The sequence below is a fragment of the Dendrobates tinctorius genome, unplaced genomic scaffold (genome assembly GCF_039654945.1).
Source record: "Dendrobates tinctorius isolate UK_male_01 unplaced genomic scaffold, ASM3965494v1 ptg000163l, whole genome shotgun sequence".
NCBI lineage: Eukaryota > Metazoa > Chordata > Amphibia > Anura > Dendrobatidae > Dendrobates > Dendrobates tinctorius.
In genome coordinates, this window is record NW_027361830.1 from 14,372,620 (window position 1) to 14,392,950 (window position 20,331).

At 43.5% G+C, this 20,331-nt stretch overlaps 1 protein-coding gene across 1 annotated transcript in view; it reads right to left on the reverse strand.

Moving 5' to 3' along the window:
* The window catches only part of LOC141052887 (cadherin-6-like), a 459,217-nt gene extending 439,160 nt beyond the window's left edge, over positions 1–20,057 (reverse strand). Inside the window, exon 1 of the mRNA XM_073550207.1 lies at positions 19,883–20,057. The gene's annotated coding sequence lies outside the window, so the exon portion shown is untranslated. The remainder of the gene's footprint in view (positions 1–19,882) is intronic.
* Positions 20,058–20,331: the final 274 nt, after the last annotated feature.

Here is a 20,331-nt window from a genome sequence, read left to right on the forward strand (position 1 = left end):
TCAGGTGTATGGCTTTTTCTGGTCTTTTGCTTCCCTTCCCATGTTGTTCTAGTTTAAAGCTCTCCTTACAAGTGTAGCAAGGCGACTTCCAAATACCTGCTTTCCAGTCTTCGTAAGGTGCACCCCATCTCTAGCAAGTAGTCCATCGTATAAGTAGTTCACTCCGTGATCCAGAAATCCAAATCGTTGCTGACGGCACCATCGACGTAGCCAGTTGTTCACCTGCAGAATCTTATTCCACCTCCTTGTTCCATGGCCATCCACTGGGAGGATGGAAGAGAAGACCACCTGCGCTCCCAGTTCTTTCACTTTCTTGCCTAAGTGTTCAAAGTCTCTGCAGATGATTTCCAGGTCGTTTCTTGCGGTGTCATTTGTCCCCACATGTAGTAGCAGGAATGGGTAGTCATCTGTAGGTCTGAAGAGTCCTGATATCCTGTCAGACACATCTTTAATTTTTGCACCTGGAAGACAGCACATTTCTCTTGTAGTTATATCCGGTCTGCAGATAGCGGCCTCTGTTCCTCTCAGCAGGGAATCCCCCATGACCACCACTCTCCGTTTCTTCTTCACAACATTTTTCTTTCTCCATCCAGGAGGACTCTGAGGGCGTACAAGGTTGCTGTTTGTTGGCAAAGTCTTATCCTGATGTATTTCTTCATCGTTTTCCTGCGTGAGAGCCTGGTACTGGTTTCTGAGCAGTATGGGTGCTGACTGCCTCCTGATCCTCCTGCTTCTCTGGGTCACATGTCTCCATTCCTCTGTTTCTTCAGGTGCACTTCGAATTTCTTCTCTTTCTGTAACATGAAGAGATAATTCTGCTCTGTCCAAGAACTCTTCACCTTCCTTAATGATCTTCAACGTAGCTAACCTCTCTTCGAGATTTTGCAACTTTTCCTCCAACAGGGACACAAGCTTGCATTTGTGGCATGTGAAGTTTGGCTTTTCCACTGGTAAATCTGTGAACATGTAGCAAGAAATGCAGCTCACCAAATGGCTCCTGGTCTCTTCCATCTTGAAATTTCTTAAAAACGATGAAAGATGAGCCAAATTTCGCGCGCCGATTTCCTCTTTTCAGCTGCAACCGCCAAAACCCAGTGATCGTTGAGCTCGCGGAGACTCTTCACTTATCCCAGAAGGCACTGGGAATATGCAAATGATCTCCTCAAGACTCTTCCCCTGGTTTTCCGATTTCCTCTTTTCAGCTGCAACCGCCAAAACCCAGTGATCGTTGAGCTCGCGGAGACTCTTCACTTATCCCAGAAGGCACTGGGAATATGCAAATGATCTCCTCAAGACTCTTCCCCTGGTTCTTCCCCTGGTTCTTCCTTAATTATATGCTCCCAGCCAGTAATCCCAGGTTTCCAATTATCGTCGTCAGGTGGGGAACTTCCATCCACCTGGCCAGCTCCACTACTCTCAGCAACCACCAGAGGGAGCTTTGGCTCAGACCTCCGAGCAAGAGAATTCACAACAAGTATCATACCACTGCAAATCTACCAAGACCTGGCCGTACCTCTAAACTTTCATCTCAAACAAGGAGAAAACTCATCAGCGATGCAGCCAAGAGGCCCATATTCACTCTGGATGAACTGCAGAGATCTACAGCCGAGGTGAGACAGTCTGTCCATAGGACAACAATCAGTTGTACAAAGCACAAATCTGGCCTTTATGGAAGAGTGGCAAGAAGAAAGACATTTCTCAAAAATATCAATCAAAGGTGTTGTAAGTTTGCAACAAGCCACCTGGGAGACACACCAAACATGTGGAAGAAGGTGCTCTGGTCAGATGAAACCAAAATAGAACTTTTTGGCAACAATGCCAAACAATATGTTTGGCGTAAAGGCAATACAGCTCATCACCCTGAACACACCATCCCCACTGTCAAACATGGTAGCGGCAGCATCATGGTTTGGACCTGCTTTTCTTCAGCAGGGACAGGGAAGATGGTTAAAATTGATGGGAAGATGGATGGAGCCAAATACAGGACCATTCTTGAAGAAAACCTGTTGGAGTCTGCAAAAGATCTGAGACTGGGACGGAGATTTGTCTTCCAACAAGACAATGATCCCAAACATAAAGCAAAATCTACAATGGAATGGTTCACAAATAAACGTATCCAGGTGTTAGAATGGCCAAGTCAAAGTCCAGACCTGAATCCAATCGAGAATCTGTGGAAAAAGCAGAAAACTGCTGTTCACAAAAGATGTCCATCCAACCTCACTGAGCTCGAGCTGCTTGCCAAGGAAGAATGGGCAAGAATTTCAGTCTCTCGATGTACAAAACTGATAGGCTGGAGTCACACACAATGATAAAAAAAAAAAAAAAATATCGGTCCGATTTTTACGGTACGAAATCGCACTAAGGTTTCATGTCTAGGGATCCGTCTGTCATCCGAATTTCCAGCGATGAACCGATTTTATTCGCATCTAAGCATCCAATTGACATTCAATGCCAATGCCTGATGCTCTTTCCTGTTGACCTGGAGAAGTCTTGCGATTTTATCGCAAGTCACACTTGTTGTCCGTTTGTAATCAGATTTTTAATCGCACCCATAGACTTGCATTGGTGAGTCCGATCCGAAAATCGGTGACAATCGCAGCATGCTGCGATTGTCTCGGTCCAAGGAAACGTTCCGGGAAAAAAAATAAATAAATTAAAAAAAAAAATCTGAAGATGGGAGCTGCCCCATAGAATAACATTGGGACGAATGCAATGCGATTTTTTATCGCATTGCATTCGTCCGATTTTTTTGCTAGTGTGACTCCAGCCATAGAGACATACCCCAAGTGACTTGCAGCTGTAATCGCAGCAAAAGGCGTAGCAACAAAGTATTAAGTTAAAAGGGCCGAATAATATTGCATGCCCCACTTTTCAGTTTTTGAATTTCCACAAAAATTTAAAGTAACCAATAAATTTCGTTCAACTTCACAATTGTGTCCCACTTGTTGATTCTTCACCAAAAATGTACATTTGGTATCTTTATGTTTGAAGCATGATATGTGGGAAAAGGTTGAAAAGTTCCAGGGGGCCGAATACTTTCGCAAGGCACTGTACATGGCTGTAATGTATGGGTGGGCCAGGTCACTACTGATGATAACGGGGGGCTTCAGAAGCTATAATGTAGTAATGAGCTGATTGTTTTTTTTTTATTGTAACAATCCCCTTAAATGGACTCCTTGTAAATTTTGGTACAAATACTGTAAGTATACTAAGTGTATTTTTCTCTAGCATTCATTTGTGCTCACATATACCTGTCACATAGCCTGAATATTTATTTGATGCATATACCACATTACAGCTGCACTATCTGTTTTAAACTTTAAGGGGTTGTCACATAATAGACATTTGTCACCGATCCAGTGGCATAGCAGCAGTTGCTTCCATTCACCAGCTGCCCCTAATGCACTTATTCTCTTAGCGACACACAAGTGCACTGAGTGCCAGCCCATCCGCCAAGTAATTGAACAAGTAAAGCAGCGAATGATAAGTTTGTCATCGACTGCTGCGCTCTGCATAGGCAGTGACAGATGACAAAGCAGACAATTTAATGAATTGAGCTTTGAAATCTTGGTCACTGCCTATGCAGAGCGCAATGGTAAATGACAAACTCATCTTGACTACTGCACTCTGCAAAGGCAGTGAGATAGATCTGAATCATCTTCTCTGTACTGTGCTCTCTGCATCTCCTCTCTATTGTAATTTAGAGTAAGCTCAAAGACTTGATGAGAAAGCTGTACAAAATTTTAAAAAGTTTCCTCCGTTAATAGAAAAAAAAAAAGTAACATCATCATAAGTTTTATGATTTTACACTTACAGGATTGATAAATGTTACATAAACAGAACACAAAAAATGTAATAAAAAGTAAAAAAAAATCTAATATAATTTTTTTATTTTAAAAATTTTACGTCGGAGTTCAGCAAAAAAAAGAAGGCAATGGGAAAACTAAAATTACACCAGTCTTTTCTTAAAATGCAATACATATGCTTGAGAGATAAGGGGTTCAATACTGGTCTGATGGAATGGATTTAGAGTGCTAATAGTCTAGGTTCAGGGGAGCAAACCATATTAAATGTATCTACAATTTAAGTGAAAATGTTTTATTACTGGGGGTCCAACACTGAGACACCCCCCGATCACTATAATGAGGGCCCCGAATCCCCATAACTCCTCACTGCACTCATTGAATGGAATTCAATGGTCGTGCACGACGCCTGCCACTCTATCCGACGCCTATGGGACTGTTGGCGGTACCCGAGCACGGCACTTGGCTATCATGGAAAACACCTTAAGCGATGGATTTTTATAAGACATTAACTGGTATGAAATTTACATATGCTGATGAGCTACTTTGTGAATTTAGCACAAGGCAGATACAGTATATCTTTCACAAGAATCAACTATTTTCTCAATGATTAATGCCCTTTTTCACCTAAACCTCAACTCCTACCCTTACAGAACCGGAATCTGTACACGTCCTGGTAGCAGGATATAGCATGCCAGTCCTCCATATCTGGTATTACACATAGCACATCTTTTATAATAGGTACAGCTGACACTTACAGCTTGAGGAGTGTCAAAACTCAGATGGCGTTTTAATATTGTATGGAGACGTTGAGCTACCGTGTAGCTTGTAGCACTGCATCTAAGAGGGCTATGATCTCCACAGGGTGGCGTTAAAGGTGCTGAAGGTTTAGAGTGGGTGCCTTATGTCTGGGAGAGAATGTATTAAAAATAAATGCATATTTCATACACTTGGCGCAAAAAAGATATAAAATGTAAAAGCAGTAGGTAGCACTCGTCTGAAGAGCGGTTGAAACACAGTTCCATGTATGGCATCCTGGCATGCTGATATTGCTTATAGTTTAATAGAAGGTTCCCGCTGCTTGCTTGTAAAAGAAAGATGGAAATATTGTTAGGATCACGCACATTTTAATTTGATGTTGCATCCACTCCGATGGCTGCATTGTATTTATTAAGGATTGTAATTAGAGAGTTTATACACTTGTCACTTGGTTTCCTATTAAACGGGCCGTCCCGATTAAAAAAAAGTTTTCATATACCCTAAGGTATTGTCATTGTCAGTATTGTCATCCTTTGGCCAGAGGGGGGTGTAGTTACAAAAGCCATTCCTTGGTCTGATTGATCTGTCCTTCCCTGCATTACGCAGATAATTCATTGATTTCAATGGGCACTGTGTAGTGCTTGATTCCCCGTTGTGCCGCAGCAGTACAACTGAAGACCTAGGGTATGTTCACATGCAGAATTTTTGGTAGCAATTTTTTTTTCGGGTGGAAAAGCAGTTGCGTTTTATAGTATCCACAAAAGCAATGCGATTTCACAAATCTCACACACTTTTTTTTCACGACTGAATTTGATCACTGCAATGTCACTAAAAATCTGCAACGTTTCAATTCTTTTAGCAGCGTTTTTTTTACTCATTGAAAGTAATGAGAAACAGCAAATTCGAAGAAAAACGCAGCATAACATTTGTGTTACGTTTTTGAAGAGGTTTTAATGAATAAAATTCACTTTCTTAACATGTACTGAACAAACATGTAATCCGTCTAAAAAAATGGAAAAAAAAAAAAAAAATGCAGCAAAAATGCATCTATTTTCTGTGCTTTATATCCCAGCATTTCGCCACTTGTGAACATAGCCTTATTGCCAGGTGTCATAGACTACAGCAAAGGACACACTGTGATCCACTTGGTACCGGAATTATCTGGACGTGTGAAACTGCCCTTAGTATCAGAGGGATAGCGGGAGCACCACGCCAATAACAGAGCATTTTCCTATTCAAGATGCGGACAAACTAGAAAAACTGCAGGAGGTTTTCCCAAGTATTCCTTAGTACATGTTACGACTCAGAGAAGATGTGCCTTTCTTTTTGTATGGATATTCCTTAGTATATGGTGAATGTTTCCGCAGATTTATAGGAACACTTGAAAGTGTTAGACACTTTATTTTAACACATCTATTGGGGACGTGATTTTATGGCATCTACTAATATATAAGCATTGCAGGGTTCGCCACCTTTGTGAAGTGCAGAATGCTTGTTAAAAGGAATCCGTCACTTGATTCATGGCGCCCAAGACATGGCAATATGAATGAGATACTGGCTGTGCGATTGCAACCAGGTGTAATTTTCCTGCTATGCTATGGCATTTCAGAGAAAACATTGTAAGAAAATTTGGTTGGGGACCATAGATAACGATAAGTCCAACGCTGCTCTCAGCTGACTTTTCTCAGTATTGTTCCAGGTGATTGACAGCCCTCTCTTGTGTGTGTACATAGCGAGAGACCTGTCAATCTTTACCTTTATGGAACAGCAAGAAGCTGGCTGCATCTTTAAACTATGCTGGCATGTCAGGGCTCAGTCAGATTGCCGTATCACAAGGAAGGACGACGATCACATCACAATGCTCGGATCAGGAGAGCCACTGGCCAGTTCGAGCACTGCAGTGCACTCTTCATCCGTGTTAGAGGTGGATCACACATCCGTTTTTTTTGACGTCCGTCAAAATCAGTTTTGGAAAAAAAACGGATCCGCCATTTTTTTTGCGGATCCGTTTTTTCCCATAGACTTGCATTAGTGGCTAAAGCGGATCCGTCCAAAAAACGGATCCGGTAGCATCCGTTTGTGGCAAAACGGAAACGGATCCGTTTTTTCACACTTTGGCGGACGCCAAAAAACTGATGTGTGAAACAGGCCTTATATGGCCATCTGACTTACCCCTGAGAGAAAAATATACCTGACTGCAGTCGTGCAACCAGGCTCTGATTCATGCTGCCCATGGCTTGGGCAACATTAATCAAATGCAGCCTTCTTTACAGGCTGTGCAGTGATCCTTTTCACAATCTGGCCCTGATTGTGACCAGACCTGTCCAGTTGCCTCCTCCAACTTAAAAGCACTGTGAATGTGATGCTTTCCTCTGCAATGTGTCTTTCAATTGGAGGAGGCTGATAGACATCTGTAGAGAACAGGAACACAGTGCAGTCCATAAGGAAGGCTGCAGGCAATGATTCATAAGGGAGAAGAACCTCTAATATCCATAAGTGCAAAATCATTTCCCCAATATAGAGACCACTGCAAAATGTTCAGTTTGTCTGATTTTTCTCTTTATAGGTATATTTTTGACTAAAATGTAAATTGCTCTTTTATTCTATGAACTACTGACATTTCTTCGAATTTCCAAGCACTAAATTTTGTATTTATTTTCAGAAAATGAGAAATGGTCAAAATAACAAAAAATGCAGTGCTTGCAGACCTCAAATAATTCTAAGAAAACAAGTTCATAATCATATAGAAACAACAATACTAATGTTTTAACTCACGAAGAGTTCTGAAATCAATATTTTGTGGAATAACCATGATTTTTAATCACAGCTTTCATGCGTCTTGGCATGCTTCCCACCAGTCTTTCACACTGCTCCTGGTACAAAAATTTAAGCAGTTCTTTGTTTGATGGCTTGTGACAATCCATCATCATCTTGATTACATTCCAGAGGTTTTCAGTGGGGTTCAGATCTGGAGATTGGGCTGGCCATGACAGGGATTTAGTGTGGTGATCCTTCCTCCACACATTGGTTGACCTAGCTGTGTGGCATGGTGCATTGTCCTGCTGGAAAAAACTGTCCTCAGAGTTGGGGAACATTGCCTGAGCAGAAGTAAGTCAACTGTTTTTCCAGGATAAACTTGTATGCAGCTTGATTCATACGTTCTTCGCAAAGATTAACCTGCCCAATTCCAGCCTTGCTGAAGCATCCCCAGATCATCACCAATCCTCCACCAAATTTCATAGTGGGTGCCAGACGTTGTGGCTTGTACGCCTCTCCTGGTCTCCATCTAACCATCAGATGACCAGGTGTTGGGCAAAGCTGAAAATAAGACTCATCAGAGGTTACCTTACTACAGTCCTCTATGGTCTAATCCTTATGGTCTTTGGCAAACTTCAGCCTGGCTCTCCTTTGCTTCTCATTGATGAAAAGCTTTTTTCTAGCTTTACATGACTTAAGCCCTGCCTCTAGGAACCTGTTACAAACTGTTCTTGCTGTGCACTTCACCCCAACTGCCATTTGCCATTCCTTTTGTAGGTCACTTGAGGTCATCCTGAAGTTGCTGAGGACATTCGAATAAGATGACGGTCATCCTGGTCAATGTAGAGTTGTTTTCGCCCTCTACCAGTCTGTAGCTTTGTTGTCCCCAATGTCTGCTACTTGACCTTGTTGTAATGGAGTACCACCTTAGAAATTTTAGGGATGGAGGCAACATGACGCTCACTGTATCCTTCTGCTAGTAAAGCCAGAATTGAGCCCTTCTTTTACTCACTCAAGACTTTTGTTTTCAACTCCTTTGGCATGGTTAAAAGTTATTTTTTCATTCCTATTACTTTTGGAATATTACTAGCACTTGTTCTGCCATCCAGCTTGTCCTATTGCGAGAGGATTGTGAACACCACAGCAGGGTTTTTTATACTTTCCTTCGTTAAATAAAATTTGGTTCACGTGATCACCAAATCTGAAGCATATTAAGTAGAATGAGGTGTACTCTGGTTGGAATTCAACTGACACTGGAATGGAATGGCTGCCAGACATGTAGAGAAGTGGATAATTATAAAACTGTGCAGTAGTCTTTTAATTTTTGCCAGAGATGTATTTAAAAAATGTTGGTTCTTTTTTAAAAATAAGCACTTTGGGATTACTTTATTAGGGAACTTTCACTTGCATGTTTTGCCAGTAAATTTTTAGCTGCATATGTTTGCTACAAATTAAAATCTAATAGTGATCAGTAGAAATAATTTTCCCATTAGAAATGCAGATAAAATAGTCATGTGAGTCAAAAAAGGATTATATTAAAATGGATCTCTTTACAAATGGAATGACCATTGAATTTGCTTATCCGTAAGCCCTGTAGCACACACAGGCTATTTCAAAGCCATTATAACTATTTCAGATCCATTATCAAATGGATCCAGATCTCTTAGGGCCCCGTCAAATAGCGACTCACCAGCGATCCCGACAACTATATGAACTTGTCAAGATCGCTGGTGTGTCGCTACATGATCGCTGGTGAGCTGCCAAACAGGCAGCTTCACCAGCGATCAGGACAGCGACACGCAGGTAACAAGCGACGCACGTCGCTTAGTTACCCGTAGTGTACGTTAAGATAGCAGCGCGCTGGTGCAGGGAGCTGGTAACCAAGGTAAACATTAGGTTTATAAGCGCCGCGCGGCACTTAGAAACCAGACATTTACCTTGGTTACCAGCTCCCTGCACCAGCGCTCTGGTATCTAACGTACACATCTGGTTTCTAAGCGCCGCTTAGAAACCCAATGTTTACCTTGGTTACCAACTCCTGCTCGCTGATAGCTGGTCTCCCACCTGCCACACGCAGCGATGCGTGCTGGCCAGCGGGAGACCAACGATCAAAAAAATGTCCAGGCCATTCCAGCACGATCAGCGATACCCGGCAGGGGGGCCGGTCGCTGATAAGTATCACACACAGCGATCTCGCTGGCGAGATCGCTGTTGTGTCACAAAACTTTTGACCCAGCAGCGATCTCGCTGTGTGTGACGGGGGCTTTATGATAGACCTTCAGATTTCCATTCAAGTTCTAGTATTTTTGAAAGCAAGGATAGTACAACAGCCTGAAATACCAAAAACCCCAAATAAAGCACAATATTGAACAGAACCTAACCTGATGCTGCATACATATAATTAAGTCTCTTTTATGCTGACACATCTGCGAAAGAAGATTTAAAGGGGTTGTCCAGCATGTGCTGAGTGCCACACTCACTGTCGAAGCTCTATATAACCCAAATCTCCTCCTCCATCTTCATCCACTACCCTACCCATGCACCCTGATCTAAGATCATCTCCAAGAGTTTTATTGCACTATATCCATTCCATGGAATGCACCACCCAAGAAAACCAGTGAACTCCCAGTATCCAAGCATGTCCAGAAAACGCATCTTTTTAGGCAGGCCTATGACATCCCATCACAAATCGAACTGTTCTCGGTTCTCTCTTCCTACATTTTCCTCGGAATTTGTTCCATCCTATCATCTGTTCCCACACCCTCCATGCACTTAGTAGCACTTTGTATCTGGACATACAGTGGTATGTAAAAGTTTGGCCACCCCTGGTCAAAATTACTGTCATTGTGAACAGTTAAGCAAGTTAAAGATGAAATGATCTCAAAAAGGCCTAACATTAAAAATTAATACATGAAGGAAGAATCTCCAGCGTAATGATAGTATTTTTTAAAAACCAAAAATGTATTATGCATAGTTCAAAATACAATGGAAAAATAGACATAATGAAAAAAAAAAAAAAAAGAGCAGGCAGATGGGGTCTCTAGTGGTCAGAAACCAACGCGTTTCGACCTAGGTGGTCTTACTCATGGCGGAATTACGTGGTCCAAAAGTCATGCAGGATACAGAATATTCAGAATGTGGCAGATCTTAAATAGGGCTGAAGCTTGTAAGTCCGTGGTGAAATGGATGAATGGGATCACCTAAGTCTTGAGATCCTACAGAAGTGATGATGTGGTACCGCCTAGGGCTCTACTACCCTGCCATGTGCGTGAGGACAAAGAAAGCAGGAAAGGTAAAGTGCAGGAGGAATGCTGTGTGAACTGTAATGTTACTGATGTGTCCGAGACAGATGAAGAAAAAAGTAAATTCGTTTGTTTCGCATCTGAACCAGCCCTCACAGTGCCCTGATTTGAACATCATTGAAAATCTGTGGCTAGACCTCACAACAGCAGTGCATGCAAGACTACCCAGGAATCTCACAGAACTGGAAAAAATTCCCAAGGAAGAATGGATGAAAATCCCTCAAACAAGAATTGAAAGACACTTGTCTGGCTTCAAAATGTGTTTAAAACCTGTGATACTTTCAAAAGGGGGCGGTACTAGGTACTAACCAAACGTTTGCTTTTTGTTGTTATTTTTAAAATGTAAAAGATGAAAACATATATATTTTTTTTGCCTAAAATACAAAGGAAATGTGTCATCCTTAACTTTACACCTTATAGAGATCATTTCATCTTCAATAATAGTAATTTTGACCAGGGGTGCCCAAACTTTTATATGCCACTGTATAAAGATATTGACTGGTTAATGCAGATTAACATGATTACACTTTATTATAATGATGTCTGAATAAATACTTTTCACCTCTTGTTTCACCTCTATTCTCTCATAGATTGTAAGCAGAACCCTCAGTTTTGTTGTTTGAAATCGTGAATTTTGTGTTCTTATAATGTCTTAGAATGGGCAGCACGGTGGTTCAGTGGATAGCACTGCAGCCTTGCAGCGCTGGGGTCCTGGGTTTGAATCCCACCCATGACAACATCTGCAAGGAGTTTGCATGTTCTCCCCGTATTTGCGTGGGTTTTCTCCGGTTTCCTCCCACATTCCAAAAGACATACAGTTAGGTAATTTAGATTGTGAGCCCCATCGAGGACAGCAATGATAATGTGTGCAAACTGTAAAGCGCTGTGGAATATGTTAGCGCTATATAAAGATTATTATTATGTCTGATATGGTCTGTACAAGTCCCCTCTAATGTAAAGTGTGGCAGAATATGTTGGCACTATAGAAATAAAATGATTATCATCATCACCACCATCAGAAATAATAACCTGCTTTTCTCCTAGAAATAGTTCCACTCATGGGCTACGCCTGGTATTGCATTTTAGTCCCATTCATTTAAATTGGGTGAACACAGGCCATGGAAAATTTCTTTTTCTGCAGAAATAAACGATTTATGTAATTTTAATAATCGGATCACAACTCCTCTACTGAAAATCACTCGGCGATCCTTGCCAAATATTATACAAATATTCTGGGCCCTCCACAGCAGCAGCTGTTACAGATCTAATGCTAGGATATGGAAATTTAGGGTAGCTCAATATACATGTGTCCAATGTGAGATTGAGCCTGCTGTACTTCTGAGGGGCCCTATAGTTTTCATTTATTTCTGATGACACCTGTTCATCCGCTCTAATGGCCTGTTCCACTACAGCCAGACACCAAAAATGAATTTGTGGAATATTATTTTTATTATAGATTGTACGAATGAAATAAAATATTAACCCTCTTTACAAGGCCTGGTTCAAAAAAAAAAAAAAAAAAAATCGGCCGTTTTTCCATATCCATATTGCATGTCCATTTATTACATCCGTGTGCCATCCGTTTGTCCATGTGTAAGGCATCTAGTTTTTACGCGAACAATTTAATACATTTTAAAAGGCCAAATACGGTTGTCTATGTAAATACCAGCAATGGATCCGTGAAAAACACACGACATACATACGGCAGTCTGTACGTTATCCATTTTTTACGCATCCATTGACTTACAATACGGAAAAAAAGGAGCGCAGGCTGCGATTTTGTTACACGCAGACCATCGATCCTTCTGGAAAAACGTTCACGTGACTTGCCTTGGTTCTGGCGCTGTCCCTATGCTACTCCCTTTGATTTCGGACAGCACGCAGATGTTTAGTACGCTCGTCTGAACGAGCCCTAAGGCCTGTTTCACACATCCGTTTTTTGTGTCCACCAAACGGATCCGTTTCCGTTTTTTTGCCGCAAACGGATGCTACCGGATCCGTTTTTTTGACGGATCCGCGGTAGCCGCTAATGCAAGTCTATGGGAAAAAAACGGATCCGCCAAAAACATGGCGGATCCGTTTAACGGAAAACGACGGATTTGGACGGATTTAAAAAAACGGAAGTGTGATCCAGGCCTAACAGGAAAGGAGAACTTGGCCTTTTTGAAGCGGAAGAAAAACTGCTCAAAACACTTGTTTGAGTCCCTAAAATAAAAGAAGGCATTTCTCTTTTAATTTGAGCCTGCTGTGTACTGAAAAAATAGATAAAGCATCCTACAAAATTTTGAAAAATACTCCAACACATGGTGCATCCAATCCCTGCTGCTCCCATTGGAGATGCTGCACTGGTTTATTCTATGGAGAAACATTCAGAGCTTTACTTTACATTGACCTATATTACCAGCAGAATATAAATGAGCTCCTCTATGTTAGGCTGACCACTTTACATCAAATTGGTTAGAAAGTAATGAACATTGCTCTCACCCGGGCACAGATACAAGAAATCTTCGATGGTGGGAAGAGAGTGCTATATCCTAACCTCAAATTACTACTTTCCATCAGCTAGACTTAAGATGAAGCTGAAATGCCCTGCCTTTCCCAGACCTGTATTTTCACCAGCTCCTAGGAACTGATCCACCACAATCATCATGATTAATCAGTCTCTGCAGTCGTTGTGGAGGTAGATGGAATTTAAAAGCGAACCATTCCCAGCGACAGAGTCTATTCCACACTCACCTCTAGTTTCACCTTGAAACATATGAGCATTTCTTACTAAATATCACGAAGAATATTGTGACCCTCTTCTGAGCCAAAGCACTAAATAAAGGGCTGCTGGAGAAGCAAGCATCCTGCCCACATCACAGAATTACAGTTGTGGCCAAAAGTATTGACACCCCTGCAATTCTGTCAGATAATGCTCAGTTTCTTCCTGAAAATGATTGCAAACACAAATTCTTTGGTATTATTATCTTGATTTAATTTGTCTTAAATGAAAAAACACAAAAGAGAATGAAGCAAAAAGCAAAACATTGATCATTTCACACAAAACTCCAAAAATGGGCCAGACAAAAGTATTGGCACCCTCAGCCTAATACTTGGTTGCTCAAACTTTCGCCAAAATAACTGCGACCAACCGTTTCCGGTAACCATCAATGAGTTTCTTACAATGCTCTGGTGGAATTTTAGACCATTCTTCTTTGGCAAACTGCTCCAGGTCCCTGATATTTGAAGGGTGCCTTCTCCAAACTGCCATTTTTAGATCTCTCCACAGGTGTTCTATGGTACTCAGGTCTGGACTCATTGCTGGCCACCTGAGAAGTCTCCAGTGCTTTCTCTCAAACCATTTTCTAGTGCTTTTTGAAGTGTGTTTTGGGTCATTGTCCTGCTGGAAGACCCATGACCTCTGAGGGAGACCCAGGTTTCTCACACTGGGCCCTACATTATGCTGCAAAATTTGTTGGTAGTCTTCAGACTTCATAATGCCATGCACACGGTCAAGCAGTCCAGTGCCAGAGGCAGCAAAGCAACCCCAAAACATCAGGGAACCTCCGCCATGTTTGACTGTAGGGACCGTGTTCTTTTCTTTGAATGCCTCTTTTTTTCTCCTGTAAACTCTATGTTGATGCCTTTGCCCAAAAAGCTCTACTTTTGTCTCATCTTACCAGAGAACATTCTTCCAAAATGTTTTAGGCTTTTTCAGGTAAGCTTTGGCAAACTCCAGCCTGGCTTTGTTATGTCTCGGGGTAAGAAGTGGGATCTTCCTGGGTCTCCTACCATACAGTCCCTTTTCATTCAGATGCTGACGGATAGTACGGGTTGACACTGTTGTACCCTCGGACTGCAGGGCAACTTGAACTTGTTTGGATGTTAGTCGAGGTTCTTTATCCAACATCCGCACAATCTTTCGTTGAAATCTCTTGTCAATTTTTCTTTTCCGTCCACATCTAGGGAGGTTAGCCACAGTGCCATGGGCTTTAAACTTCTTGATGACACTGCGCACGGTAGACACAGGAACATTCAGGTCTTTGGAGATGGACTTGTAGCCTTGAGATTGCTCATGCTTCCTCACAATTTGGTTTCTCAAGTCCTCAGACAGTTCTTTGGTCTTCTTTCTTTTCTCCATGCTCAATGTGGTACACACAAGGACACAGGACAGAGGTTGAGTCAACTTTAATCCATGTCAACTGGCTGCAAGTGTGATTTAGTTATTGCCAACACCTGTTAGGTGCCACATGTAAGTTACAGGCGCTGTTAATTACACAAATTAGAGAAGCATCACATGATTTTTTGAACAGTGCCAATACTTTTGTCCACCCTCTTTTTTTATGTTTGGTGTGGAATTATATCCAATTTGGCTTTAGAACAATTCTTTTTGTGTTTTTTCATTTAAGACAAATTAAATGAAGATAATAATACCAAAGAATTTGTGTTTGCAATCATTTTCAGGAAGAAACTGAGCATTATCTGACAGAATTGCAGGGGTGGCAATACTTTTGGCCACAACTGTATCCTTGGGCAGAGGCGCACTCTCGGGTCTTAGTAGCCACCAGCCCTTACCTTGTATGATGAGCTAGCCACACTATGCTGGGTACAGGTAGTCCTGCCATGACCCTCTACCTTTACCAAGAGGATTGCTTTCTTGTTAGCAGCTGCTATTGTGAAATATATGTTATCCCACACCATCCATTCAATGTCACTGCATGGATCCTTCACTACATCACATGACAAGATTATGTAGTCTTGAAAGGTAAAAAGATCAAAGCTACTTCTACTTGGCGGACAGAGAGATCAGGTAGCAGGGCAGGAGAATGCAGAGCATCTGGCTTTGCCCCCAGTGCAAGAAGAGCAATAAATTCATTAGAGTTCACTCTGTAACCCAGAGAGCACAGACTGAAAATAAAGGAAGAAGCTATTATCCTTAATAGATAAATGGTTGGCCTGAGAGGAGACACCGAGACGCTGGACAACATGGAACAAGGCGGCATGTACTGGCTGTCAGCTCTTTTCCTGAGCTGCTCAGCTGGCATCAGCATTCATTATTATGATGTATGTTCACATGTCCCCACATTTACCTATTACCATAGCTAAGGCTATTGTAAACCTGGGAGAAAACAGTGTCATGACTAAGCAAGAAGGAAATGAAGCGACTGCCCCCCCCCCCAGACTGAATTTTATCTTCTCTAGAACACATTTCAGATGCTACAGTTGCCGTTCAATAGCAAGGCAAATCCTGCATTTAATCAGCAAGAATATTGATTCACCATGCAGAACTTTCTGCCTAATTCTAATATGGCCACTGGTTTTTCCTCGGAATATTGCAAGGAAATGGGAAAGTGTAAATGGCAAACTAATAGCATTTCAAGCTCAGGCTGTTTCATTTCTGAAAGCTCTCCATTTTCCTAATTTGGCCGCCCGCCAGTAGAGCAGCCCATGTTCTGATAAGGACGCTTTTGAACCACAAAAAGAAAAAGAGCTAAAAACGAGAAAGTGTCCCACTTTGGCCTATGGTGCGCTCCTAACGCCACCAGTGAGTGACGGCCTTGTACACGTCTTACATACGGACAGCAGTGTGAATGGAGACACAGCCTCTCTTCTCTCCAGCCAATGTTTGACTACTAAAAAAATTCAGATAACTTCAGAATACTGTGCAAGTGCATAGCAAACACATTCTGTGAATAGAAGCTGCTGAAAACCTCATGTCCTGGCATAATTAGAAGTAACCCACATCCAAGGCAGTCAAATAAATGAAAGGGTCTCTTTTGATGGGAACAGACTCGGAGCAGAGAGAGGAGAATCACATTTCCCAAGGGAATAGGCGTTTGCTTCAAAGAGAAATCAGACTGGAACATTACTTCAGTCCCATAGGAGCCATGTGGGAGGAACTCCAATCACTTTCAATGAAAAATCAACTTTAACTAAGTTCTTAATTACTATTTTTTCCATATTTCCACCTAATCCTCTTAATCACTTTTCATTTCTCACTGACACAATGGAAGGCAGGCGTGATCCCAAATATCTGTAGGCAGCCTATGAATGCCGCCTGCTGACAACGCGCGATGGGAGAAAACGCTGCAGATGTCAATTCGTTCTTAGGCATGGATGTATGTGACAGAGCTGATGTCTCCAGATTGGTTTTCCTGGAGGACCCAAAGGGACAGTGCATTCCCTGGAGACATGGAGGCATGCCCATTTCTTAAAGGACAGCTGAAGATGGGAGAAAAGAAAAAAAAGGAGAAGGCGGCGAGTCATAGAGCTGCTCTAATAGCATTGCCCGACAGAGTATGGATTGCATTTCCCTTCAGTCAATGTTGGCAGTGCCCTTTCTGTGCCATACGTGTAAAGCAGTAGTCAGTGAGACTGGGCAGATAAGGGCATCACTGCTTCCAGGACTCAGCTTTGACTCTTTATTGTGCTTTTCTTGTCATTTTGTCCCACTTTTCACATGAATAAAGAACGCCATGCACTGAGAGAGTAACCCAACTGGCACAGATACGATTTCTGTTCCCCCTCATCGTAGAAGGATGTGCAGTGGGGTGTGCAAAGCAAATTAATGTCATTATCTAGTATCAGTGCACAGAGCCGATAGCTGGGAGAATCCAGGAGGCAGGGAAGACTATGTGTCTAGTTAAGAGTTTCCTGTAATGGTCACAGGTAGAGCCAGCCCTGCACCCACCGATACCCGCTCTATCATGGCACACACTGCCAGCCGCTGGGCCAAATCCCAATCTAATTGTGCCTTCTTTCTCCTGTCACTCCGGTATGTGACTGCTTCTGCAATAGTGGCACATTATTATGCTTTCCCGGGAGGTCATACAAGTAGAGAGGGATTTCCACAGCAAAGGACGCCTGAAAGGAACAATCCAGTAATTGCAGAGATCTCACAAATGTCCCCGGTCTGTAGGAAGAGACATCATTCTGAGCGGGAGATGGCCCATCAGGCGTGCCGCCATAGAGGAGCGCCCGCTGCACGGGGGGAGCGCAAACTTCCATAAAAGTGAAGGGAGAGCTCCTGCCCTAATGAATACAGTGTATGTGTCTATAATATATACATATATATACTCACTGTATTCAGTAACGCAGGAGTGTACATATATAAATATGCTCAGTGCAAAATTATGTATGTATATTTACACATGTACATTATAAATATATCATCCAATTGTCACATCCTCACTGCACAGCACCAGGACTGAGAACTACATCTAAAATATGACTGAGACATAAACATTGGTATAGTAAATACAATTATCAGTACAGTAAGATAAATAAATCAATAATGAGTGGAGGACTATAATAATGAGTGGAGTGGGAGACTATAATAATGAGTGGAGTGGGAGACTATAATAATAATGAGTGGAGTGGGGGACTATAATAATAATGAGTGGAGTGGGAGACTATAATAATGAGTGGAGTGGAGGACTATAATAATGAGTGGAGTGGAGGACTATAATAATGAGTAGAGTGGGAGACTATAATGAGTGGAGTGGGGGACTATAATGAGTGGAGTGGGAGACTATAATGAGTGGAGTGGGAGACTATAATGAGTGGAGTGGGAGACTATAATGAGTGGAGTGGGGGACTATAATGAGTGGAGTGGGGGACTATAATGAGTGGAGTGGGGGACTATAATGAGAGAAGTGGGAGACTATAATGAGTGGAGTGGGGGACTATAATGAGTGGAGTGGGGGACTATAACGAGTGGAGTGGGAGACTATAACGAGTGGAGTGGGGGACTATAACGAGTGGAGTGGGAGACTATAACGAGTGGAGTGGGAGACTAATGAGTGGAGTGGGGGACTATAATGAGTGGAGTGGGGGACTATAATGAGTGGAGTGGGAGACTAATGAGTGGAGTGGGGGACTATAATGAGTGGAGTGGGGGGACTATAATGAGTGGAGTGGGGGACTATAATGAGTGGAGTGGGGGACTATAATGAGTGGAGTGGGAGACTGAGTGGAGTGGGGGACTATAATGAGTGGAGTGGGGGACTATAATGAGTGGAGTGGGGGACTATAATGAGTGGAGTGGGGGACTATAATGAGTGGAGTGGGGGACTATAATGAGTGGAGTGGGAGACTATAATAATGAGTGGAGTGGGGAACTATAATGAGTGGAGTGGGAGACTATAATGAGTGGAGTGGGGGACTATAATGAGTGGAGTGGGGGACTATAATGAGTGGAGTGGGAGACTATGAGTGGAGTGGGGGACTATAACGAGTGGAGTGGGGGACTATAATGAGTGGAGTGGGAGACTATAACGAGTGGAGTGGAGTGGGAGACTAATGAGTGGAGTGGGGGACTATAATGAGTGGAGTGGGGGACTATAATGAGTGGAGTGGGAGACTAATGAGTGGAGTGGGGGACTAATGAGTGGAGTGGGGGACTATAATGAGTGGAGTGGGGGACTATAATGAGTGGAGTGGGAGACTATAATGAGTGGAGTGGGAGACTAATGAGTGGAGTGGGGGACTATAATAATGAGTGGAGTGGGGGACTATAATGAGTGGAGTGGGGGACTATAATGAGTGGAGTGGGAGACTATAATAATGAGTGGAGTGGGGGACTATAATGAGTGGAGTGGGGGACTATAATGAGTGGAGTGGGAGACTAATAAGTGGAGTGGGGGACTATAATGAGTGGAGTGGGGGACTATAATGAGTGGAGTGGGAGACTATAATAATGAGTGGAGTGGGGGACTATAATGAGTGGAGTGGGGGACTATAATGAGTGGAGTGGGGGACTATAATGAGTGGAGTGGGGGACTAACGAGTGGAGTGGGGGACTATAATGAGTGGAGTGGGGTGGGAGACTATAATGATGAGTGGAGTGTGTAACACACAAGGAATCTCAGCCCCCTAGGATACGGAGGAGCCCACCATGCTCAGCTGTCAGCCCCCTCACCCTCCGCACGGCAGCCCGGCACTGTGCTATGTCCGCCCGTGGTACAGGAAGGCAGACGTGTTTTCCCACTGTGGGACATCCGTGGATCCTAGGTGGGTTCCCTCCGGAGCCCCTTTAGTAGCGGCCGCCATCCCGGGACATGGCAGCTCCGGCCACACTTCGCCCAGGACCGCTATGTCTGAGGTGACCGCTGCGGAGAGCACAGAGGGCGCCGGGGGACAGCACATCACCTGCGCCGCTCCGAGCCGCCCGTCCCGGCATCCCTCCCCGGCTGAGGTGACCTTCAGTAACCCGCCAAGCCGGCAGCTGGGAACTTTGTGCACCGGGTGCTGCAGTCCCAGTCAATGCCGTGTCCTTACCGGCCGTGTGAGGGGAGCTCCTCGGCGGCACCGCTGCTGGCACTCCTCGTCAGCCTCTCCACAGCATCACTAGTAACTCAGGGAGAAGAGACCACGGGGCTGCCTAATAATGGGGGAGAGGCAGAGCCTGAGCGCCCTCCCCGAGCTCTGCTGCTACTGGAGCGGCGGCAGGAAGGGGTTAAGCCGCCTCGTCCATACACTGATGGGAAGGGAATTCAGAGGGAGGGGACCAGGCTTTTGTCACAGACCCCGATCACAGACGGACCCTGTGTAAAGTGCGGAGCCGTCAGCCAGGACAGGCACTGACACCAGAGGAGGGGGCGAGGTCACACGGGGAGCACGACCACCAGAGACACAGGGGAGCACGACCACCAGAGACACGGGGAGAAGGACCACCAGAGACACAGGGGAGCACGACCACTAGAGACACAGGGGAGCAGGACCACTAG